Source organism: Lampetra planeri, chromosome 28, assembly GCF_965212315.1.
Source record: "Lampetra planeri chromosome 28, kcLamPlan1.2.h2, whole genome shotgun sequence".
NCBI classification, from domain to species: Eukaryota; Metazoa; Chordata; class Hyperoartia; order Petromyzontiformes; family Petromyzontidae; genus Lampetra; species Lampetra planeri.
The window spans coordinates 6,407,206-6,433,436 of record NC_136134.1 but is presented as its reverse complement, the minus strand read 5'-3'; the positions used below and the strand labels follow the sequence as shown (position 1 = coordinate 6,433,436).

At 42.5% G+C, this 26,231-nt stretch overlaps 1 protein-coding gene across 2 annotated transcripts in view; it reads right to left on the bottom strand.

Moving 5' to 3' along the window:
* The window catches only part of LOC144728371 (ephrin type-B receptor 1-B-like), a 175,526-nt gene that overhangs the window by 90,494 nt on the left and 58,801 nt on the right, over positions 1-26,231 (bottom strand). The gene's annotated exons all lie outside the window — the stretch shown is intronic.

Here is a 26,231-nt window from a genome sequence, read left to right as displayed (position 1 = left end):
GCCTGGTAAAACATAATGTAGGACAAAAAAAAGAACACAGGAGGAATTATAGCTTCTTGATTCAGATATAAATATTTTTTTCCGTCTGTTAGTAGACCAAACACCCACTAAAAATAAAGTGAGGGAATTATTGGAAATGTTAATTGTTGAGAGACAAGATAATTGCTGAAAAAGAATGTTTAAATCTACGAAAAAAAGGAACGGTTTGCTAATCACAACAAGTCATCTTGCAAGTAAATTGCTCTTTAATTGGCAATATCTACATGAAATTTGACATCTCCTACAATTGTTTACAGTTGCATTCGTTTTTTTTCTTGTACTCTCTCGTCAGCCCCATCGCCTCGATGACAATCGAGTCAAGTGTTACAAAATTTAGGCTCGATTCTTGAAAAGGCTGTAACCTATAACCCCATTTTAGTCACAGCTGTCTCTAAAATAATTCAATGTTTAAAATAAGCAGTAGAACATCAATACTCGGGAGTCAAAAGTCAAAGAACTGGAATAATTGAAAAACAATGTTTGCTTTATTTATTTTTTCCTCCTCAATGTCAAAAGCTCACTGAGGTCACCATTGGTCTACACTATAAGCAGGTCTGCAGGGCTTGCCTAACCATTAGGCCTAACGATTTATTTTTTGTGCACAAAGTTAAAAGAGAGAAAGAAAGTGAAAGCCTCAGGTCAAGGGTAATGGAAGAAGCATGAGGGACCTTATCTGAAGCATAGCTCTTGACTTGCCCTCCTAGAGGCCATTATTATAACCATTATGGCTGTCAGGTCAGCACTCACATCTATCCTAGCTAGGCCTTACGGCCTATGATCAAAAGTATTGTCGGCCCAACATGCCATATTCTGTTGCTATGCAACACATTCTGCCACTTAACACTTTACGTCAAAAAAACTCACTAAATATTTCCTTTTTAATTGTCGTAATATCTATTTCAATCTAGCATTATGCTTATTGGTGCAATTATATTTGCAATCATGTTGAAACAAATTACTTAACACCACCAATATATAAAGGGTAAGATTTTTGTGACACTAGAACATGTAAAATTTTCCGCAAATAATTGAACTAAGAATAACAAAAATGTGAATTTAACTTTGATTACATTTTCCTGTTTGAATTTTACATGCAATACACGTTAGTCAGTGACCACTGCCACAGCCTTTCAAGGATAAGCCATTTATGACATTTACTCCATGGCACTATACATCATATTAAATGATATATCTAGCACAATTATTACTGAAGCTTCATGTTTTAAAACATATCAGCAAATTTCCCTGGAGGGCTACAAATGTGTAAGAATTTATTGCTTGTACATTACACTGCATTTAGCATAGCAATTACAATGCAAGCTCTATGCTTTAGCTTTCTGAATCTCACGTAATCAATCCCACTTAATATTTAATTGCACGGTTTGAAGGGCAGGTCAATATTCAGTCACAGACTGTGTGCGGTTAAAAAAAGAGAGAATTTTTTTTTATAGATACTTCACATCTTACAAAGTGCAACTCGTAAGTCTGTCATTTGGCTCCACTGCCTTATAACGTATCCGAGTTAAACATCTTTATGCACCTATAACCTGCAAGTGGATTCACAGCTCTAAAATACATTGGACGTGTGTGAAACCTCTGGTGGCAGCATCATAAAACAAGTGGCAATATGTTTAAAAGTTCTATAAAAATCCGAAAGTTTGCCAGTGAAAACGGAACTAGAATTGTATAAATGGCAGTCGAATTTACCCATATTCGATGCATCATGCATACGAATACAAGAACACCTGACAGAGTCTAATTGCACTGAACTACGAAAGGTTATCGCAGCTAAGGCAGTATTATAAACAGATACGAATTTGAATACAATAATACTTTTTTATTCTTCAAATATCAAAAAAAACCAGCCTGTGGATTGTGTGGCTATGGAAACGGACCAGTTGTTATAGCAACCGCGAGGGAGCCAATCAAAAATTCATGACTTTCTGCCACGTGGCCATAAGGAGCCACCTTAACTGCCTTGCTCATGGCTATTGCATCTGCCGACGTCATGCAACCACCATTCTGCTTCCCCGAGCCGGACCCATGTCAAGCAGCCAGCGAACAATGTTGCGACCAAAATGAGAGTGCTGGCGGTAAATAAGAAAAAAATTGAGAAATGAACACCGTCACTTATTTATTTGTTTTCTCGCAGAGAACGAATGGGAGTGGATGATGCCTCCCTTTTTTTTGTTCTCGATGGCAATGTCCGTCACGGCCGTTGACTTCAAACACCAAAAAATGGGGGTTGGATGCTGGTGGAGTTAAGATTAAGAAGGTTTTTTTTTTACGTGTGTTCCTAGCCGTGGGCTGGGAAGTGAACTTGCTCGTACCAGGGCAACGTTTTAGGATACTCGCCGGTGCAGCGCACGCGGCTCAGCGGGGATGGTGCGCCCCTTGCCGAGTGAAACTCCTGTGCCGTTTTTTTTCACTGGGAAAGTAATTCGCGCAGCGACAGAGAGGATGGAGAATGTCAAGAGGAATTCTGAGGTCGGCAGCTATTTTTTCTTTTTGTTCGTATACGCTTCTGGTAAAGAGGGCGAAGTGCCCACGTACCTCTTGAACAACACAATTGTGACGGTGTGTTGGAAGTGGTGCACAAGCACTGATAACAAAAAACATCAACACATGCATAAAAGCACTGCCCTATATATGTAAATAACCAACACATTTTGAACTGGAATTATGAAGGAAGATTGCTTTAAACATTGTGTATTGTATATTTATTTTCTCCTCTTTAGGGAAGTATTATTGATGTATGTGTTGAGTTTTTGTTGTTATGTCAAAAAAAAATGTATGCCGGGTACAAACTATTTTTTTAAATTCTGCAACGAAATTAGGACTGCCGGACTGCAGTGCATGTGGCCGATGCGGTCTTCGTCATGGGATTATTTGGGTGTTACCCAGTCTTAAAAGATCACCTGGTGCGGAGTGTGAACATCGCCCCGAGAGAGACAAAGGGAATAGGCCATGATATGGGCTAAACCACCAAGCCAGTTTGAATATGTGCTCACAACAGCACATGCCCCCCCTCAGTACTCTACTGAAAACACCGCACATAGTGAAAGGGGATTCCTTTGTCTTCACGTGCATCAGCCTCGTCAAATAACAGCACGTCTGACAGCTTTCATGCACAAAACGAAATCACAGACTTAACTGTGAGCTTGCACTGTGCGCACTTCAGATGAGGTGGGAGGGCTTGGTGTAAGGTGTACCGTTCAAAGTTGCTAACACAAGACGGCTGGCTGACCCAGCGGGTTAATGCCCATGTTATGGCAGCGTGCCAGAACTTGTGAGATCCCGAGTTCAAGCCCCAGGCTGAAAACCAATCTCGTGTGCAGGGAGTTAGATGGGTCCTTGATCCAGTCACCACTGATTTCACTAATCAACTCCAGAAACTCTCCTCTTCACCACCGTCTGCATTTGGTATTTACACTTGATTAGGATGTACTGGAGGGCAGGACCAGCGGTGGTCATCGCACTTCTCTCTGAACTTGGCAACCCGAGTTCGATTCCCAGCCACCACTAGCATCGGTGGTGAGTCTACATGTGAATTCAGCCTGGGCTAACATAGTCAATGTCAAACAACCCTGAAAAAAACGTTAAAAGATAAAGGCAATGAGTTACAATATGATCTGCTGTTACCTAGCAGTGGATTTACAAAGGGATATAAATCAGTACGTACTGAACTTTGGTGTTTTATTGCAGAGCTATTTGCAGCTAAAATGTGCTATTCTCCTATCTGCAGGGTTTTTGTTAATTTAACAGTTACTGCCAATAGACCTGACACACACACAAAAGTGATTGAAAATAAGACTGTTCACAAAAAAACCCACTTGCAATGATATTACTGTTAATCGTCGAAGCTGGAATCACAAATTAGTGATGTTATCACCGAGTAATGACGTTACCATTCAATAACATCAGCAGCCTACAAATGCGTTGCAGCTAACTTCTTCATGAGGCTGATTTACGTGTTAGAGCACAGCAGAACTTAATTTGGCTTCATTATGAGTGGACGGCTTTTGAACAAATTTTGGAATCGTACCATCAAGATCGGGATGTGACCTACTGGGTTGAAATTAACCTCCAGAAATGTTTCCACGAAATTCCTATTCTTGGCTCTCCCAAGCCTACATATTTCTAAGGGTTTGAATAACACGTGCATATATACAGCAAAATGTTACCCAACTCGTAACCATGGCAGAGGATACGTTGAGCCTATCATCACTTTGTGGCCGATAAAATAAATATCACTTAATAATAATAATAATGTACAGCCATTTGTCAATCCACCAGTGGACAAATACGTCTCCACTCTGCAGTGGTCATGGGTGTTGTTTGAGCATACTTCATCATCCTGGTCAATACGGGTTGATGAAAGGAGGGGATGGGCAGGATGGGTTAAAATATCTCCGAGTGGGAAGCATTTAGGTTCTTGATGGTGTCCTATGAAGGTACTGGTCCACATACTACGAATCTCTCGAGGACTATCTCAGGACCGCCAACACAGATGAACACTTAGCAATGTTCACGTGAGCCGAGGCAACTTTAATGACAGCATTTTACTCACGGACAAAAACGTTAATGGAAGTGCCATGAAATTCCTCTTTCCTATGGGACGTACTTACGTGTTGTTAAAGCGTGTGTAAATGACCGTTTAACGTTTCACAAGGAAAAAGGTATGAAAGTCTGCATTTCCTTGACTTTCTTGAGATGCCCAAGAAAATCCTTGTAGGGACTCTGGGAACCTGAACAATCCATGGAGAAACAACACACACCGCACGCACACTGAATGCCTATTCTCTTACATGAAGAGTTATGCGGAGAGGAAGATAAAGGTGCAGCCTGGCAATTCCTTGCTCATACCACTGCTGGCCAAATGGACTCCACTCGAGAGTGCTCTAAAATTCTAGATTTGAAGCTTTCGTGACTGCAAGGAATCATACTCTTAGTTTTTTCGGTAAAGTCACGTAGGTAAAAAAGATTAAATTAAAATTAATTATTAATTTTAATTTCATTTTTTTACCTGCGTGACTTTACCGAAAAAACTAAGAGTATAGTGCTCTAAAAGCCCCCCCCCCCGTGAAGGGTATTTGGCCTACTCTTCCATCCTTGACAGACATCTTGTGGAAGTACCCAATTTACCTCACCACAAGCAACCTGCTGATCGACTGACTGTGATAATATCATTTATACTGCTCGGTGAACAGACATGGTTGTGATTTTGAAGCTTGCCCCATTCTATCAGCTTCCGTGCCAGGAAACCAACGCAACGACCTCTGGATTGCAAGTGGTTGAAGAATCACTTCTAAACATTACAGCCCAGCACCTCTGTGGAGTGGTCGATGTCAATTATGCTGATGGAAACCATTTTCCATGAGCCGCTTAAGCATCGTTTGAGCTTTCATTCAGTGCAGTTCGCCTTCCAGAAGGCCGGCGACATATTGCCATTCCCTCCACTCATCCATGTCCTCCGCCGGTATCACCGCGTTCTTAATCCGTATCCCCATCAATTCTCTGACATCATCTGTCCATCACCATCTTTCTCTAGCTTGGCATCGCTTAAGAGGTGTACATCCCTAGTGTTGTCCTATTTTTAAAGACCACTGCCAGGTTTGCAGGATGTGCATAAAATCGTGGTTTCTGCGGCGAGCCAGAGGAGCGCAAATCCCTGCGATCATTCTTCTTCTACTTCTCCGCAAAATGAATCCCACGAATATGTCGGGGGCATGGTGGGCTTGAACGAGCCTGCCTAAATACAGATGGCTTGCATTCTGGTCCCGAGAATCTCTCATCCTAAGAGCGGCCTTTTCAGCAAATGCCATTTGCTCACCCATCTCACGGGTGGAGGAGCACACGAGTGCTCTCTCAGGAGAGGAACAGTAACAGCCCTCATGCCGCCCCGTATTTAAACAAGCCTCAATCTAGTCCCAGCGCCCCTTCAATGATCTGTCAGCCGCTTAATGTTTTGATAGCTCAAACTCTTAAAATAAATGCTATGGCACTCAGAGGCCTGCCTGCCCCTTATGTTTCTTGAGGTTTACGGCAAAAAAAAATAGAAAAACGCTTTGTTTCGTTGTGATTATTGTCATCGTTGTTATTCGCAGTGTCATGTTTTGCTGAACAACTAAATACATAACGTCATAAATAACTGCCTTCTTTGTCCACTTTGCCCACAAGGCAACACTTGCAGTATTAAAGATGATATTCACTAAATAAAACACGTTCATAAACATACGAACAAACGTACACTATCTCGCTATGCATGTATACCAATGATAAAATAAGGATACATACATACATAGAAAGAATCAGGAAAGTTGCTCACTTAAAATGTTATATGTATTTAATGTACCGGATCCGTGGCTTATGTATAATAACATTAGACATTTAATTTTAAACCTGTTTCTTGGCAAACGGAACACGGGTCTAATATAATGAAGATGTGAATTATGCCAAATGAAAAGGACTTTGAAAGCAGCATTACAAAATAAAGCGGGTAGATGTAATACAAACCTGGTTTTAATGAACACAATCAGCGTTTTCAGGCATGGGCACCGGTCATGCCACATACCACATGTACTGTAAGTTTTGGGGGCTGGGATTACGAAACCGTTCTACTCCGTGACTATGCTTGTGCGGACATTACGTGCAGCAAACGCCGTCAAACGAAACACAAGAAAGAAGTTGGCTGCAAGAAGTAAAAAAAAAATCACCTGGATGAACAATACCAAAGGGCAGGAGCAAGAATGTGTAAAGAGGAATGAGATGCAAAGAATTACAAAGAATGATGAGAAAAGTAGATTCTGAATAGACTGAAAATGCTTCCCCGTTGTTGTCGTTGACGCCATGTCTTAAGGGCGATAGAGGTACAATGCGGTTACCATTGTCAAAGCACGAACAATTTGGAACCGAGAATAAGATAAAAGTCTCAGAAATAGCGGCATTGATTAATATTCTTGTTAATTTAGACTCATGTGATATTGAAGCTACGTTTCAACAAATTCAGTCCGTTAAGATGTTTTTCTTTCAGTTCAGTTTTCTTCAGGCAATTCTCTGCAGTATTTTAACTGCCACTTTACGTTTCTTTTATTTCCCTTATCGATCGTTTAAGGTCAAGGAAAAAAATTATTTTACGTTCAAATTCACTGTGGTGCAGTGTGGACGAAGCATAAGCGAAACAACTGGCTGAGTGGCCAGGAGAAAATGTGTAAGGAAGCCCTCTTTCCTTTTTCGCACGACATTTTTTTCGTGCGTTTAAAGTTTGCAAGGAGAGCCTTGAAAATTGGGTACAACTTAACTGAAATGCATTACCTCTTAAATGAGGAAACCGATTTCCCAATTAGCTCCCTTCCAATAAAAACAATAAACAGAGCTAACGTGAGAACATACCAGCTGTTCCGGAGAAAGCAAATGGATTTTTTTTTTAAACAAAACAGCATTTTGGCGACTTACAAAGGAGAAACCTTCGCGAGACAAAGGTTCGACAACATGCAGGGCACTTGCGTTTCTGAGATCGTGCGCACGGAGAGCATCTTGTTTCACAGCCCTTTTGTTTCCTGTTTTAGCATTAAACTCAACGAGCGTGCAAGCGACGTGTGGGAACGCTGAGGGTCTCCGTGCAAAGTCTGGCGAAAGGGGCAAAATACCAGAATGCAGGAACACGACCGCGACACACGCATATACGGGGTTTATCTGGTGACAAATGAAATGGATGAACATGTAAATAAATGAACCGTGATAATTCAAGGGAAAAAAAAAAGTAGGTCACCTAAAATGTCAAATTAATCACAGCCCACTGCATGTTCAGCATTGCTTCACCCCCTTACACGCTGACAAGGTGAGCGAAAAGGTGAACGCGGACCAGGAGTGTGTGCGTGTGTGCGTGCATGCGTACATGCGTGCGTGTGTGCGCTGAATCACCGAGTGGCGGGGCAGCACACGCCGCTAACATTTCCAACAACCTGAGGTTGGTCCTCAGCCATCCGCGTGGGTCGCGTCCAAACGCGTCTCAGTCACCTCAACCTTAAACAAGTGCCCGGTGCATCGCAGAGGACATTAGCACTTTGGAGAGGTATCCAGGCGTGGTGCTGTTGCTACACCACCACCCCCTCCTTATGTGCCATTCCGGCCTAAGTAGGCACTTGCTAGCGGCTCTTGTGCCCTTACACATGGCAAGTTTAGATGGGCGGCGTGCATACGATGGTTGGTTCCATGCCCCAGAGATTTGATTCAATTCAATAATCTCGGTTCGACTCTCTTGTTTGCATTTCCTGTTTTCTATCTAATGTGCGAGTGTCGTGCTACTATTGGCCCTCTCGATTGTATTGTTTCGTGTGTTACTTATTCACGTGTGTTGTCGGTCTCCTATGTTGTCTCATACATGTCTCTAATGTATATTATTATCATCATCTTGTTGTTTTCTCATTTGTACTGTCATGTTTGTACGGCGTGTCTGTGAGGCTTTGTTATGCGAGCTAATGTCTGCCTTGTATTTCCATCGATCCAATGAAGTAAAGGTGCAGCCCTGAAATTCCTTGCCTACTTCGCTGCTGGTGGACGGGCTCCTCTTCCCTGCTGGCCTGAAAACTTTGAAGGGGTAGGAGTAGCAACAATCGGTCCTCACCGCACACGTCCTGCCAATTCGTTGTGCTGTACCCATCCACTCTGCTGGGTGGACGGCAGTGGAGGAGATCTAAGAAAATGACCCGTGCCTTCGACGGCCACTTTGAAAGCTCGAACCCAGCCATATCGGCAAGCGAAATAAGCGATTTTAAATCGACAAAACCGATGCGCCCCGTCGCACGTCTCGCCTGCTACTCCTGTGTGTGAGCACGCGTGCTCGAGCGAACGAACGAGCGGGCGCTACGTGCGGGCCGATGTGTGCGTCCGTGGCTCCATGGGGTCCTTGCTCCCTTTGTCTACGAGTGACCTCGCAACCCGTCGTTTGACCCAACGGCAGCAGCAGCCAAAGCAGCCAAAAAAAACCAAGGCGAGAGCAGCGGGCCCACGTGGCGGCGTCTCCTTCACGTCACCCTGGGCCCCCCCTCCCCCCCACGGGAAGCCCGTCAGGTTTCGCCCACTTGTCACCAACTCTGCCGGGTGTGTGCGGCTAACTCACGCGACGCGATGTGGTGCGCATGCTATTGTTAATATTTCTAGACTTGAAGCTTTCGTGACTGCGAGGATTCATACTCTTAGTTCTTTCTAATAAATAAAGAAAAAAATTTATTTTTATTTTTTTATTCATTTTAATTTCATTTTTTACCTACGTGACTTTACCGAAAAAACTAAGAGTATTGTTAATATTATTACGCGCGCCTGCCGCAGCAGCAAAATCAACGGGACGGTCAGCGGCCAAACGGCTTTTTTACTCTGGGCTAAGACCTTAAATAACTCCACGTGCGCTTGTTCATTCACACTACATTGCAATACCATTTGCTGCGTTTATATGTAAGTTGCTTGTATATGAACTGTATATGGAATCGATCCTGCCCGTTTCATTTGGCGTGCATATAAAAGCATACCACGATGGCATTCACATGTCGAGTAAGACGCGGTGCGGGCAACAGACGCGGTGCGGGCAACAACTGCCAACGTTCACGTGATGAGATTTTGACACCGATTCCATTTGTAGGACAGTCATCCCGCGTACCCAACGCATATAGATTATCCAAACAGATCGAAACCAATTGCATTTTGCATTCACACGTCCGCGTGAATGTGTAATGTACTTGAAGATTTTGTTTTAGTTGAATAATGTGCGTACTGCACTTTAGCCACAAGTGACAAACATTTGTTTGTAATTTACAAATAAATGGAAGTGCATGATTTACATTACGTTCTAAACTGATTCCGTATGCGAGCTTATAGACAGGTTTTTTTTTGTCTATTCATTTGCCTTTCACAAGATCCCTGACAAAAATACTCTCCAACTCCAAACAAAACAACTCCAGCTAACCCTGAGCTAAAGAAAACGCAAACAAATCAATCAAAGCGCAAACAACTAATGGGAAATGCGCATCTTCAGAGCTCTAATCAATAACCCACCCCCCCCCGAACAAACAAAACTCATCAATACGTAGATGAATAACGCAATTCTGTCGGCAAAGCCGGCTCGAGCGAAAAATGCCTCGACGATGGGGGGGAGCAGAAGTGCTTATCCGGTACGCTTTTTAAAATGAACACAACAAGATGTGTACCTAACAGTTGTCGGAAGCAGATTGCACGGATCAGAGCACATAATGGCAGCACGCTTCAACGGAGCGATCGATTTTGCCCCCACCACACGCTAGCCTGGGCTCCTGGTGCATGCCCGTCACACATGCGCTGCAACATTGAGGCCCCCAGACGCAACCTGCACTTCACTGTCATATATATTTTTTGGGGGGGGGCTCCCATAGTTTTGTATGGATTAATGCTGTGACAAGGCCTCGCATTCAAAAATGGCGAGATAGATTACGAAGATAGTGTTGGCAGAGTGTCCATGCAATACTGGCTTTTTTTTTACCACCCTGTCAGCGGTCACAGAGGATCGTACTGTACGTATTCTGATGATGACACGGCTGATAAATGCAATCATAAAACACAAATTCATTTTTAATGTGCTTGAAATGAAGCTCACAGGTCAACGGGGATTATTATTCAGTTTTTTTTTATCCTGCCACCAGCAAGCCTGCAGAGTATTAGACAGTGTCACACTTTCGAATTGTATGAATGTGGCCAAAACCTTTATTTTACTTACTTGTGCACAAAAATCCAGTTGTGATGCCACAATCTGCATTGGCTATCTTTGTTCAAATGTTCCAATATAATTACGATGGTAGCAATTTACGTCTCTAAATCTACAGCTGGGTGGAGGTCTCCCTGCTTTGTTTGGTTCAAAGGGGTCACTGACTAATCTTAATCACACTGGTCAGCATTGGCTGGTGAAGGGGTTTGAGAGGAGGCACTGATGCTAGCCGTGGTCAGTAACCGAACGTAGGTCACTGGCTTCATAGTGGAATGCCTGTATCACGAATCCAATACTCCACCTTCCATGTTTAATACGTTGTTCAAATAATCCCTCATAATGAACAACAATGACATCTACATTGAATCACTGTAATTATGTTTAATATGTAAAGGTGATCAAAATTGCCCAATGGAAATTACAAAGATGTTCCAGAAGGCCAGAAAGATTAAATTTGGAGAGAGAAAAAAAAGTCAAGGCTAACCTTGCAATGAGATAAAAACCCAAACCCAAAATTAATCATTCGAGTTATAAATTATATTTAATTCATACCGAGGATTATGACTGAGAGAGCGATAAATGTAAATATAAGGATATTCTATAAGGACTAAAAAGCTATGAAAATGTTTCTACCATTTAGTGTTTGTTTCAGCTTCCAATAATTATGGACAAGAGGTTAATTATCTTAATTCATAGAGCAGGGTCAGCCGAAAGTCATGACTTGGTAAATGTCTTATAAATGTAAAAACTCTCCCACGGGGTGTGACGCTGTAGCCGAAAGAAAGCCTCCAAAGCCTGCTACCGGTCACGAGTATTTAAATAGAATATCAATTCTGTAGAGTAGAATTAATTAGACAAGATGGCAAACATCTAAAATGTGTTCACAAATCACATCACATAATTATAGAACAATTAACTCCATGTATCTGCCCAGGCCACCTCACACCATACGATGCAGATACAATGAACTGGTCCCCTATCGAGACCTTAGCAAATTAGACTTTTGAGCAATGAGCCAGTTTCTTACGGATCAGCGTCCGGTAGTATATAAATTACTGCCTCCAGATGTGCATTGCATGGGTTCTGAGCATCGAAATCTAGTGCCGAGACACTTCGCAGGGACAAGTGGCCGTGGGGAGATTTGCCACAGGCTGGCTTCTGGAGCGAGAGAATGTCCAGGATTGGAAGATACAAGGCATCCAAGCGATTTGCCGTGGGCTGTTTTCAGCTTTCTATCTCACTCACTGGCCCAACACAGTGTGCAGTAGAACACATTCTCCCTGCAAACTTAAATGCATCTCCTGCAATGCCCATCAATGCCTCCAGACAAGAAAACTCAAAGATAGTAAGTAATAACATTTATCCTGTCTGTACTTACTCTTGGCTTTACAACCCACAGTGACAAGCATGGTAAAGTATGGTCAAACAGCCCAACAACCTGCATGGCCTCGAGAGGAGGCTGTTATCCAGCAGTGGATGGACAAAAGGGCTTAACATGCACTTGCTATATTAAGAAAATGTTCAAGATTTTGTTATTTCTCATTTGTTTATTTGGAGTATTATAGTTTGGCTAGCAGAGCCTCAGTCATGTATCACGTAATACATGACTGCAAAACCACACTGCTGTCAATGGCCAATGACAGATTACTGTCCAATATAAAAAAAACATGTTTTTGCAACATAAATAATGCACAGGTTCTTCAGCATGAATATCTAATGGAGTACCTTACTTTGAATTATATTTGTGTTCCCATTTGAACTTTCTGTGCATGAATATTCTTACATTATCATTGCAATGCTATTGTGGTCCTTCTTGAAAATATATAAACAAAGCACTCTTATCGGTAGCCGCCTGTGACCTATTTTAACATCCACTGGAGTTCAGGTGGCCAGGTGGTTGAGCAAAGAGCAATGCTGATGCTTACAACTGAGATCCTCAATTCAAGTCCTACACTTCCACCAAATATTACAAACCAAGATCTCATTTACAGCATGCCTGATGGTCCCAACCCAGTTACTAAAGACAATAAAAGCCATCATATACATTTCACGAGTGCACTCGATGGCAATCCTATCCAGTTTCAAGGCCTCATTAGGAACTGTGCCCGAATTGAACATTCCCGCCTCTAAAATCCAGGCAAGGGTTTTTTTTTTGTGATCGGGCAATAATTATTCGCCGTAACATGCAGTTTGGCAAGTTAGAAGAATGTTCCAAAATGTCGTGATAAAAATATATTTTATTCAGTGTGCGGCGATTTTACCCCACGTAGCAATTGGATGAACAATCACGATTCAGGGTCACGATGCCAATCGCAATTCGATCCCCTTTTCCCCATCGTGGCGCTGGTAGGATCTCTCATGGGTGCAGGGATAAACGTGAGCCAATCACACACACTGAGACATATGAATACAAAATAAGCAATGCTCACCCCCACTGTTCAAATGCGTATGCATCGTGAAACTAAGAAGCAATTTCGTACCATTAATGTATGAATCGTTAGATGCCTACTAAAACACACGATGTTGACTTTCAATATGTTTTCTTAAATTGTGTAAGTAAAGCCACTGATATATATAGATTAGTCTACAAAGTCTACTTCTATGCCATAAAACCAGACTTTTACAGATTTGTAAAAGCTAATGGACCGCGGCGTGTAAACGAAAACAACGCTACTGCACACGAACAAACGCAGTGATATAATATGCAGTGTGATCACTGTATAAGGGAGCATCCATTTCTCTACTCTGGCAAATCAATTTGAATTTAGGAAAGTAATAATCATGCATACTCGTCCAAGTCTTTCCTGCAAATAAACATTATTTATCAATTGTAAAAGGAATCGATTGACTGATATCATGACATTTTGCAATTTATAGTGTATATACAAGTTAATATAAATGCGCAGACCTGCTAATACTTTCTTATGCCATTGCTGGCAAAAATGCCCCCGCTCAAGGAAACACTAAGATCACCTCCAGGGTATTTGGCCTGCTCTTCCATGCTGGCAAGACATCTTTCAGAAGAGTACCAAAACTTTACCCTACCACGTGAGACCTGCCAGTGGACTAACTGTGGTGCACCAAATTATAAAGCTGGGTGGATAGAGGCGGCGGGGGGGATTTCGGAAAATTGCACCACCGCTTCAACTTCCTCATCGGGAGATCAAACCAGCAACCTCTGGATTGCTATTACAGTGCACAAACCATTATGCCAGGGCAGCATCTGCTGACAATGTATGCATAGGCTTTGTCATAATTTTAAAAAAATCACGTAGAATTACAGAAACAAAAAATCAAGATCGGGCAAAGGATAAAAACACGCATCCAACAATGGCGATGTTCAACGATACTTGGCTAAAACGGTTGCCTGTTTCGCGGAGACATCAAAGTGCCGCTTAAGAGGCCATGTCTTGACAGGCACGACCGGCTTATGCTGTTTTGACCGTTGCCAAAGGACAGCGGAGCCATTGGCCTGGAAACAGATGAGCAAACAGGTGAGCAGGCAGGTGGGCATTTAGCAGCTCGTGAACACTGGCAAACGAACTGTGAATTTCGCACGATGCCCGAGGGGAGATAATAAGAATAATAGGCATGGCAAGGTTCAGGAGGCTGATTGGTCCTTTGATATAGCCGCATTTCTCCAAACAAAAGGGATGGGGGGAAAAAAGGGCAATTGTTTGCGCACTGTGTGTGCATGTGTCAACGAAATAAATTAGATATGAGTGATTATGGTTGACTCATGAAAGATTGAGGCTCATGACTCATTTTCAGATTTTGGAAGTGTGCTAATTCCTTTTTTAGTATTTAAGTTTTTTTTTACGTGGTCGGAAAACTAAAGCATACAGAGAAAACTAAGCACTTAATGGAATACCACTCAAACTCTGTAGAGATAGCATGTTGGAAGTCTTCTTGTTGGAAGTATTCTTACTGCCCCTTGCGATTAAGCAGGCAGCATCCATCACTGTGTGATCTACCAGTTTCTTGCTTTCAAATGTCTCAATTATAGACATGCATCAGCACATCCATGTACCTTCATTTTTGAGCGATTTTAGATATGGAATTACAGGGCCAATGCAGGCATGAAATGTATTTTTCATATGTACCTCACCAACCTGCTGCACACTTCCACAATCATGCCCTTGTAAAATGTTACGATCATACGTCCGTGTGTGATACCTGCCGGCTCTTCTGGACTAAGTGCACAAACAACGATGATGAAGTGCCATAATTCCTTTACTGCGAAATTGACCGTTGGTTAGCCGCGCAAGTTTCACGGTGCACGCTGTATGCGACACTGCGCGAGACGGCTGTTGTAGCGCAGCGATGGGCCGATATCGCCGCGCTCACCGCTGCGTTTTTCCGCATCGCTGCTGTGGGCCACACTTGGCCTGGGAGCCGCGTTGGAGACGCCTGGATAACAATGTGCGCTGTCCAGCAGAGGGGACATTTAGCACCATGTCACAGATGCTTGCAGTCATTAAAGGATCCCGTGACTCCACACTGGCAACAGTGAAGTCATTGTCTGTTGGCATCACGGGCCAAATTAGCCACCCGTAAGAAGTAAGTTGAGTTCCCATTAAATAAACAAGGCCCCCCTTTGTCAAATGTTGTATGCATGCAGCCTTCCGAAGCTACTTTAAGAAGCGATTGAACACACTTGCCATATAAATTACACGAGCTATACCGATAAGAAAACATTAAAATAGATCAAGTAAAATCCATTTTGGGGCACATATTCCACTGTGCGTGTTTATCATGTGGTTAAAACAAAGACATCGTTTACGGTGTGCATTATCTTGTTAAAATTCTTCCGTTTACCCTTTAACATATCTGTACATAAAAAAAGTTAATGTCTAAATTAAGGGCTGGCATGGGGGCGCAGTGATTCGTGTACTGCACTGCAAACCCAGTTACTTAAGTTCGATCCCTGGGAATGGCTACATCAGTGGCGAGTGATATGTGAACTGGTTGCCCCTCCTGGACACGCCCTCCTTCACCAACCTGCGCTGGCCGGCGTGGTGAAGTATGGTGAAACAACCCCCATGGTGTGTGGAGGCGTTCATCCAGCAGTGGATTGACAAAAGGCTATAAGTTATTATTCATGTTATCCAAATTAAACATCACTTGGGCTCTGGTTAGCATCGTGGAGTTTGGCAAAATGTCGTTAGTTTTTACCGATGTTGGTTTTGTCAGAGAGGTTATGACTTTCTTCTTGGTTCTTTCGGTAAAGTCACGTAGAAGGGAAATAATAAAAACATAAAATTTAAACGTAATAAAATAATTCTCACGTCGTGAGAATTATGTTTTATTTTTATTATCTCACGTCGTGAGAATTATTTTATATGTTTTATTTTTATTATTTTATTATTTCCCTTCTACGTGACTTTACCGAAAGAACCAAGACGATGAATCCCTGCAGTCACGAAAGCTTTAAATCGAAATTCATGACTTTCTGTTAGATGCAACAATGTCCCCCAAGATGCTCCCTTCACGCTTTTAGAAGTGGCACCTAGCCAGAAGCGTTGAATCCAACGGGGAACGGTGGCCCTGGGACTTTTTTTTTACACGAAAGATATTTGTCGAACATTAACTAACTATTTAACTAACGTACATCATGAGACATTATTCGTCATGGGACATTCACAGGCTCTCCAAAGTAATACAAATAAATAAGCACCACTCTATATGCCTTTCTGGAGGGGATCCATCTGTCTGCCCACATGTTCACCGAGTTGTTTTATAAGGAGAGAGAGCCACTTGTTTTATTTTTCCATCACATCGTAATGCAATTCATCTGTCCACACACACATGCAATGGGACGCATTTGTATTATTTATACCACAGGCAGTTTAGTTGACGACAAACTGTTTTGTGTCATCAGGATTTAGAAATATGTTGTTATGGATGATGGCAATGTCTCTCTTCAGAAGCTTCACCCTCAGAGACAGGCAGGCATCCTTCTCTCTGCCTAAAGAGTCACGAGAATCTATCTCCCCGCAATTCCGTTCAATTCGACAACAATCCAAACCTGCATTCCTCCCCCCCCTTCTGTCAGCCCATTTATCCCTCGCCTTGTTTATGCTCCCGTCACCAATTGCCCACACGCCTCACACAACCCATGTGTCAACACATCAGTCACGTTCCTTCCCTCTTTACAAATTATGGCATTCGTGCCTCCCTTGCGCCATTCAGAGCCTCAACTTTGTCTCGCCGTCTGCCGCGACCATTCATTGTCCGCTTCGACCCAACCTCTACGCTCGCCTGCGCTCACCTGGCCTTTCGATCTGCTCGTCTGAGACCTCTTTGCTCGTGTCTCCCTGGCTTTAGCATCGGCGTGTAATGCACCCAACGTGGCCAGCAAGCCCTGGGCGCCACGGTGGCGAGATGTTAACAAGCTCTAGATTTGAAGCTTTCGTGACTGCAAGGATTCATATTCTTAGGTTTTTTCGGTAAAGTTACGTAGGTAAAAAATTAAAATAAATAAAAGTAAAATAAAAATAAATAAAAATCACGACGTTTCGGAGGCAACACAAGCTTCCGTCTTCAGGTGGAACCGTCACAGCACGATAGCTGTATCAAGTGATATTTGATATTTTTTTTTATCTTACTTTTATTAATTTAAATTTTTTACCTACGTGACTTTACCGAAAAAACCTAAGAATATGTTAACAAGCTCGCCTGGTATACAGGAGGTTTGTGGGTTCGATCCTCAACCCTGACGCCTGCTGTATATTTGGAGTTTGCATGTTCTCTCTCCTTGGTGGTTGCGTGGATTTTTCTCCGAGTTCTCCTGTTTCTTCCTTCCACATTTAGAATCAACGTGCGTTCAGAGTATTTTGGCTGCTGTAAATTCCCAGATGATACCCCACTTGGCTGAGCTTTCATTTGTGGCCAGGTTGCTTCATATTCACATGGAATTCATTATTATCCTCATCTATGATAGCCAACATGGTTATCCTATGCCCTATGTATGTTGTTGAACTTCTTTTGTACCGTACATAGCCAACCATGCTTATCAGAGGTGCGGGAAAAGAACAACAAATGAAACACAAAAACGTGTCCACGATCATGGATAACTTATCCATGATCATAGGAATGTGTAACTTCCATCCCTGGGTCGGCAGCACAATCAGAAATGATGACCACCCATTTCTTACTTAAGCATGTTTATATACAATATTAACTTTTTTGGTGGATACATATAGATAGTTTAAAGTTGTCTGTCACTGCATCACTGCTGCTGTCAATCAGTCACATTTGCTCAACTTGATTTCGATTGTGACCAAATACAAGAGCACCATAATGCACTTCTTCAGGAAATGGTGATTTATATTGCATAATGCACAGGTGATGTGTGCTTTTGACGAATTGTTGTGTGTTGCTTGATACACATAGACAGTTAACCGATTAATGTGTGTTTTGTCGGTGAAGTATCCCCTACACATGTTAACGTCACAGTTAGCAACAACAATTATTCTGCATATAATGGAGATGAATCTATAAAATTGTATAACCGCACAGCAAATAAACAGCTCGAGCAAATAGGCGAACTTTACTGACACGCATTGCACGGAATGCCACAATGTACATTTAGTCAGTAAAACGCTACTCTACGGTATAAAAATCCTGCCAAGAATTGTCAGGTCATTTGGGTGTTTAAATTGAAACCAGCCTTTTACAACATTGTTATGAAAGTACATAATAACAGAAAAAAAACCTTGTTTTTTTTCGCCTGGCAAATAAGAAACATCTGCACGCATACTTCGAGGTACAGCCTGTTTTTTTCAAGTATATGCTCGTACATGGTACACAGCTTTAGTGAAAGCAATCTTTCCCCACATTTATTTCTTACTTAGTGTCCAGTGGTGTCATTATAGTGTCCAAAGCTAACTTCACGCAACATATATTAGTATAACGGGACATTTTTGTCCAAGTTATTGATCACATAGTTTGATGCTAAACTCACTGGTTAAACCCAATAGTTTAATTTGGTGAGTGATTTACAAATTCCACGGGCGGCTAATGTTGCTGCCACTTAGTTCAGTCCAAATCATCAAACACGATGGAACCCTTTAAGATAATGCTGCACGATTTATTGCGAAAGACTCGCTCAGGAAAGGCCTTGGCCTTTAAGCATCTTTACGGGACCCAACTATCCTTCAAAACAGAACCATTACATAACCGGCTCAGCATTGCCACCAGGCAAACTGGCATCACTAACAGGAGGCCTACTGTGCCATTGTAAAGTTTAAGCTGCAGCGGTAAAAAAAAAGCAGCATTTGTCGAAGCCGAACAACAGAACATGTCTCAGTATTCTCTCCACTGTAGCAGCACAGTGTTAATGACTGGAGGTGGTTGTTTTGACCGCGACACTGCCGCACAATGGGTGACTCATAAAGAGTGTCATAGGATCACCAATGTTGGAACAAATCCAAGGGGACAGCAGGCTTTTGCACTGTCTTCAAAGAAGGCATGCTTTTTTTAAATTGTGCCTGAAAGCACGGCAGCTGGGTGGTCTCCACTCCGGGGGAATGATGCTTCCAATTTCCAAACTTCTGGTTCAGGTCCCAGGCTCGGATGCTCTTACGGGCAAAACGTCGAGGCTCATGGAGAAGAGTGATGGATCACCGCGCCTTTGCCCTCTCTCCCAGTGATGGTCAAGAGCTGTTTGTGTTAAAACAAATAAAAACATTGGGTACATTTACACGTGTGAACGGCCCAAGCAAGCAAACTAATTTGGGGGAACTTTCGTTTTGTTTCTTGTCACGCCTACTCAGGAGCAGGGTTAAAATCCTGATGGTCGCAGGGCTTCCCGGTGACTACACAAATTGCATTTGAATTAAATGACTACGGAGAGGGTGGGGAAAACAATGGTGCCAAGTGAGTTGGGTGCCTTTCCCTGTCAGCAAAAGCCATCGTTGTTGGTCAGAGAAACGGCAAATGGGACTCCGAGAAATGGAGGCTGATTTCGGCAGTCATGATGTATTGCTTAATTCAAGCGGCAACAAATTGCGGTGTCCTGGAGGCAGCTAAACAACGCATGAATATGTTGCATACTGCACATACGGACATTTTCAATACTCTGGGTACATTTCAACTGCGCTGTTATAGGCAGCAGGGTGGCGCAGTGGTGCCGCGGTGGCGAGATGTTAACTACCTCATCTGGTATACAGGAGGTCGTGGAATCGATGCAGACCCTGATGCCTGTATATTTGGAGTTTGCATGTTCTCCCCGTGGATTTTTGTCTCCGGGTCCTCTGGTTTTCCATCCATATTTAGAATCAACATGCGTTTAGAGTATTTGGCTGCAATAAACTTCTGCGTGATAAGCCACTTCGTTGAGCTATAATTTGTGGCCAGGTCACTTCTGAAAAAGAGCCACATAGCTCAGTGGGCCTTACCTGGTAAAATAAAAGAGTCTTGAGACTCGGTGAGGCTTTCCTTGGTAAAGAAACAATGGTAATAATACCAGATTTGACTGTGAAAATATCCAGAAGAAGGACCACAGGCCCTTCCTCAATAATCTTTCCAATATTTAGCTCGCAAATTATACAAGCATGGGGCAATTTCCACAATTCTGTTATTCCACCAATCTCATTAGATATGTTATTCAATTTGAGACGCGGAATCGTGAAGAACTGCCAGCTTCTAACACAAACTACCCTGATTTCAGAAATGTGTGCCTTGAGAATCACTTGGCACACATACCTGTTGAAAATCTCATTAGAACTGCACTTGACAAAATCTTATAATGGATTTTCCTGGGTTGAGAAATTTCAAATTCGCTGGAATGTGAGAAGCTGATTTAATACCTTGATTGGGAGCCTGTGATTCAATCCGAGGTATATCCTAAGGTAGGTAGGGTTGCGGACTTCTGAGATACAACAATCCATAACCATATCATGGGAAAAGCAACATCTCACAATGCCAAAAGAGGTGAAAACTACAGAAAAATTGCATTTTTTTCTATCAGAGCATCATGAATGCGGCTGACAAAGAAGAAACAAAACAGGACTTTTGTTGTCCTGGGAAAACTTTCAAATTTCCTGGAACAATTACCTCAAAAAATAGATTTGCGAAAAACCAGGATATTTTGAAGCACCTGACACAGGCCCTACAAAGGCCCCACTGGGGGTGAAGGCATCCTAATGCCGTGTCAATCTGTGGGGTTGTTCGACCATACTTCACCACGCTGGTCAGTGCAGGTTGGTGAAGGGGACGCAGTTCAGATATCACTCGCCACCGCTGTTAGCCATGGCCAGGAATCTAACTCGTGTCGTCGGATTTATCGATCAGTATGCGGAAAACCGCACCACTAGTTTCAGGAAATGGCTCTTCTTGGAATTCACAGAAGAAGGGCCCAATATCTCCCCGCTACGAAGATCAGCAATTGCCTGAATTGTCAACTCACTCTAGGATGGAACACATCCAAAGAGGATGCACACCGAAAAGATGGAGTTATTAAATCACTTCTTGTGCAGGTGCTGGGTGGATTGATGCATTGCAGGATCATGAGAGGAGGCAGGGGCTTGGGAGAGGCCTTCATCCAGCAGTGGATAAGACCATGGCTGATGACTACAAATAAGGCAGTGGGTAATGATGCACGCGGCATGCAACCTGCGAACGCAGTCCGCTAAATATGTTTACTTTCCTTTTTTTAATTCCTATGGAAGCAGGGTACGTGAAGCGAGAGACAAGAGAGATAAAAATACAGAATAGCCGTACAATTGAATACGGTGAAAGAGAAAGTTTTCTTACAGAGGATCCCATCCAACAAAGAACGAGATACACATGCTGGCCATGTGTCTCGAACATGTGTGCTGTCGCCCCCCCCCCTCACCCCCATAGTAAACAGATCTATAAGGCGTGTGGGATCGATTCGGATGCGAGGTGGACTGGACCTCTGGCGGCAGGGGACAAAACACACTCTTCATATTATTTATCAAGCAGTCGGCTCCCATTTTCATCACTGTGAATTAGGATCACATTCTTTGTAAGCAAACATAGGGACATTGATTTTATTTCTCATTCTTTACCGAACAGTGCATCACTGCAGTTTACAAAACAAAAAACACACCCAGAAATCTACTCTATGAACCAGAAATGACTCCCTTTACATAGTGGTATTTAAAAGTATTGGTGCATTTATTTTGCTCAAGTCAAACCTCCTATCAAACGGCGTTCCTGGGTTGAAATTGGCTTCAGAATAAAAGTATATCCAAAAATGTAAGTAAAAAAAGGGACAAATTCGTTATATGAGTGATAGACATTTTTTTTTTTGCGACACATCGATTCACTCACGCGCATTGCACGCAGTTGAATGTGTTGGAATCGATGTGTTTTTATTTGTATACGATGCATGTAATTGGGTTCACATTATCCCCCCCTACCCGCCCCTCCCCGGCAGCCCCTGCAGCTACTAGAAAATGCTACGCTCGCCACAACGTGAACAACGACAACAACACAAAGATGAAACGCTCGAATCAAATCCGCGGCCCTTAATTCCGTGTTCTCCAAGAGCGGCCTTCCACCCCTCGTATAAATATTAACGAGAGTCCACTTCATATTTTCACGACATTTTAAACGTGGTCGGAACAACACAGCGAACGCGCGTGAGCTTGCGACTGTACGTACAATGTCTATTAATGCAACAATGAAAGTGATTCACATTTTAAGCACATTCTGATTAAGCAAACAAGACAGCTTCAAAACATCCCATCTAACGTGTAGGTCAAGGGCAGGGCTCTCATCCCAACAGCGTGCAGGAAAATGCTGCGAGCTGCTCTCCGCAGTCATCATCATTTGCGATGGACGAAATGAAAAGAAGACTAGAATAATAAAAAATGCAAAACATAATACAACATGAGCAAAACATGTTCCCCAATTTGGACCGATTTCAGTGCTGGAGTGAAAAAGTACCCAAACTTAAAGAGAATCAGAATCTTTATTTATTCTGGAGAAATCTGAAGAGCTATGAAGTTTTTTTTTCAACAGATGAGCAAACAATAGCAATTTTTTTTTTATAGGAATGCTAAGCATAGGAAACGTAAGAAAATCACTATGAATAAATATACTACAACGAAACTATTTTATTTATTTATGTATACTTACTCGGTGAACCCCACTGAGCTATTTGCTATTTTTCAAAAGCGACCTGGTCACAAATGAAAGCTCAATTAAGCGTCTTATCACGTGGAAGTTTATAGCAGCGAAATATTCTACACACACGTTTCTAAGAGTGTTGGTGGCCACTCACCATGGTGGCCTTCATAGGTGCTCCAAAAGTATGTCACAGCGTTAATAGGGGATATCTTTGTCTTTGTTAATTTAATTATGTTATATATGAAACAGCACCAGCAATGAGAAATGCAAATGAAATTAAAGACGTATCAATTGAAAACGACTACCTATTACATAAACCTCCTTCTGTACCGTGACTCCCCTTCTCAACATAAGGTTAGGCAAATGAAAAGTCATTAATCGCTGCTCTTCTATTATTCAACAGGGCCGCGCACGTAACAGTGCACTTTGGGTGGCGTGGGAAGCTCATTGCGTTGGAAGCCTTCCAGGTAACAGCTTTGTGGAGGGAAAAAAAAATCAAATTCGCAAGTTAAGGAAAGGTAACTGGACCCTACATCATTTTCAGTCATTGCCCACTTAAACCGCACGTCCGCCAGCGAGGGCGCGCGTGCCACTCCAACGTCGAGCTCCACGTCGATTTACCCATGAGAGCACCTAGCGCAAGAAAACCATCACCGATCGCCTGGGAGGACGTGGGAACTTAAGTTCGAGTGTGGACGTCAGCAGCCCTCCTTAATTGAACGAAACCCAGGATGGGAAGCAAAACAGCCCCTCCGCCCTCCATTGTGTTAATCAGACCGACCGCTGTATCGCCGTACAATGAACAGAAGGATTGGGTGCAACACCAGAGCATTGGTTGCCAGCGCCACAACTATAACTCCCAGCGTGCGGAAATGAATTGTGCTGGCCTCGAATCCCAAGATACTTATGGTTTTTGTTTTGAATTTATTTTCTACTCCACAAAGAACCATTAACTTCTGGATGACCAGCATGCTTCTGATTATGTATTCGTCATTGTTTTTATATATATATATAAAATATAACTTGTGTTGAATGCCATTAGGGCCCGGACACATTAAAATATTCGAGAAATTCTGAAACGTTTGCCCTTGCACGGAATAAGCCATGAAATTATATCATATGATATTAGCACGGTGATGTATGACTCATTTAGTCATCTATAAACAAAAATGGAATTTGATGAAATATTAATGGTCATTGTGAAGAGAGAATTTAACATTTTAAAAAGTGGAAAAGAAATCAGACATAATGGACACATTGTTACGCGTGTCATATGCATAATTGTTGTCTAGCACATGTTTTTTTTCTCACAATGAGTTTAAAAAAGTCTCAATCCACATCGTTTTCCAACCACTGACCCAAGCCCACAATTATCAATTGAGTTAATTAGTTAAGCAGCCTATTACTGGTCTAATACGAGAGCCGTGCCAGCATCGTTATTAACCCATTGACACTGATTGAACACATTGGAAGAGATCCATCCAATGCATATTTTGCCACACAAATGACTGCTGTGAAAGATCTGGTACTTATCAATAAGTTCAACACAAGTTTGCACAAGTTGGGGTTGACACCTGTTCTGTATATCACAGAGTCTTTTCTTAGTTGTTTTCCATTTACATTTCTTAACTGACATGTTCCATGAATCTAATAGACCAAGTTTGATTCCCTGCCATCCACCCACAGCTAACATCAGTCCCGAATGATGTCTGTAGAGGTCCAAGAGAATACCCCACCATTTTTCCTCCACACTGACAAGCATGGTGAAGTATGGTGCCGTATGGTGAACCAAACCTCATGACCAACTAGGTCTTCATCCAGCAGTAGTTTGACAAAAGGTTTGTACATTATTATTTTATGTAACAAAAAGAAAAACATTGTGAAATGAATACATCCTGTGGCTAAATATAACCAATAAGGAAAAGCTATGTGAACCTGAGAAGAGATACAATGTCTATAGAGAAGAGACTGCACATTGTTGTTCATCTGTCATACCATGAATGTCAACTCTGACTATCAGAAATACATTGTGTGTCCTGTACATTTTGTTTAGTTTTCAAAGTCTCTTAGCCCAACGACGATTTTGCTTAGCAAACTTAATGCGCGTGACTTTAATGAACAACACAAAAGTCTGTAGAATTGGTTGTCTAAGCAAGATACACAGAATATTGCATGGGTACCACCTTATATTACAGCACAAATCGTGCGTCATGGGCAATAATTAACATTGGGTCTGGGATGAAAATGAGTAAACAGAGAGTAAAGCACAGTGGAGGGCTTTTGGAATGCTGAACTTTAAAACGAACAAAAACATACAAATGTACCCAAAGAATAACGAAACAATTCAGTCAGTACATACAGCCAACAGTTATATATAGATCAGAAACACGGAAACTGACAACAACAATGGGACAAGGGCAGACATGTGTAGAAAGGAACAAGGACAGATGCATGTTCAGACAGGAAGAGAGCACATGGATCAGGGAACAAGTAGAAATCAGACATCATATTGACTGCTGTGAAAAGCAAGGAAACTTGGGCAGGACACATTGCTATAAGGAATTACCGTTGATGGATGGGACTGGTGAGAGAGAATGCATCCAAGAGGGTGCACAGAGATCAGTGCACGTGAAGGATTGAAATGGACTGTGGCATCGCATCAGCACGAGCGAAGGTGGCAGCATGTGGACACCAGCATGGGGACACATTTATCTAGCAGTGGATAATCGATGGCTAGTGATGATTATGACATTTGTTTTAATTAAATACATACACGTCCGATACATTGGGGGGGGGGAGGAATCTACGTTTCAAATGTGCAAATGTTATCAGAAAACATTCGTTTCTGCAAGTGGCTCCCGGCAAGATGTATTGGTTTCCCCATGTCCCAGAAGGTGCTCCCATAGCACCCACAGTTTTGGCAGAAAAGCGAGAAAAAATCCCAGCATAACAGCCTCCACGTGTGTTTTCTGTCAGCGTGCATGCATCGCAAGGACCAACTGTGCATTTCGCACATCTTAAAAACCCAAGCTGCGTCCAAAGCTCTACCTGTGTTTGCCGAAATATGTGCGAGGGTGCAATTTTGGTCTCCTTTGGCAAGTAAAATAAGAAAGCACTGCTGTGTAGGTGTTTGCGGTTGTGCCGGGTGGCTCTCAGATGTTGCGTTCACAGTTTGTACGCCGCGTTGTTCGGCGCGATCTTTGATGTTTCGCTCCGCATTGCAGGACCTTCTTCAGGCATCTTCCGGCTAACATTTCCTGAGGACGCTCTAAGCACGGTAGACGTTTCGTGCTGAACGAAATACGGTACCAACCCAAAAAACACTTCGGCGAGCAAAACGGAAAACGCTCCATTTCTT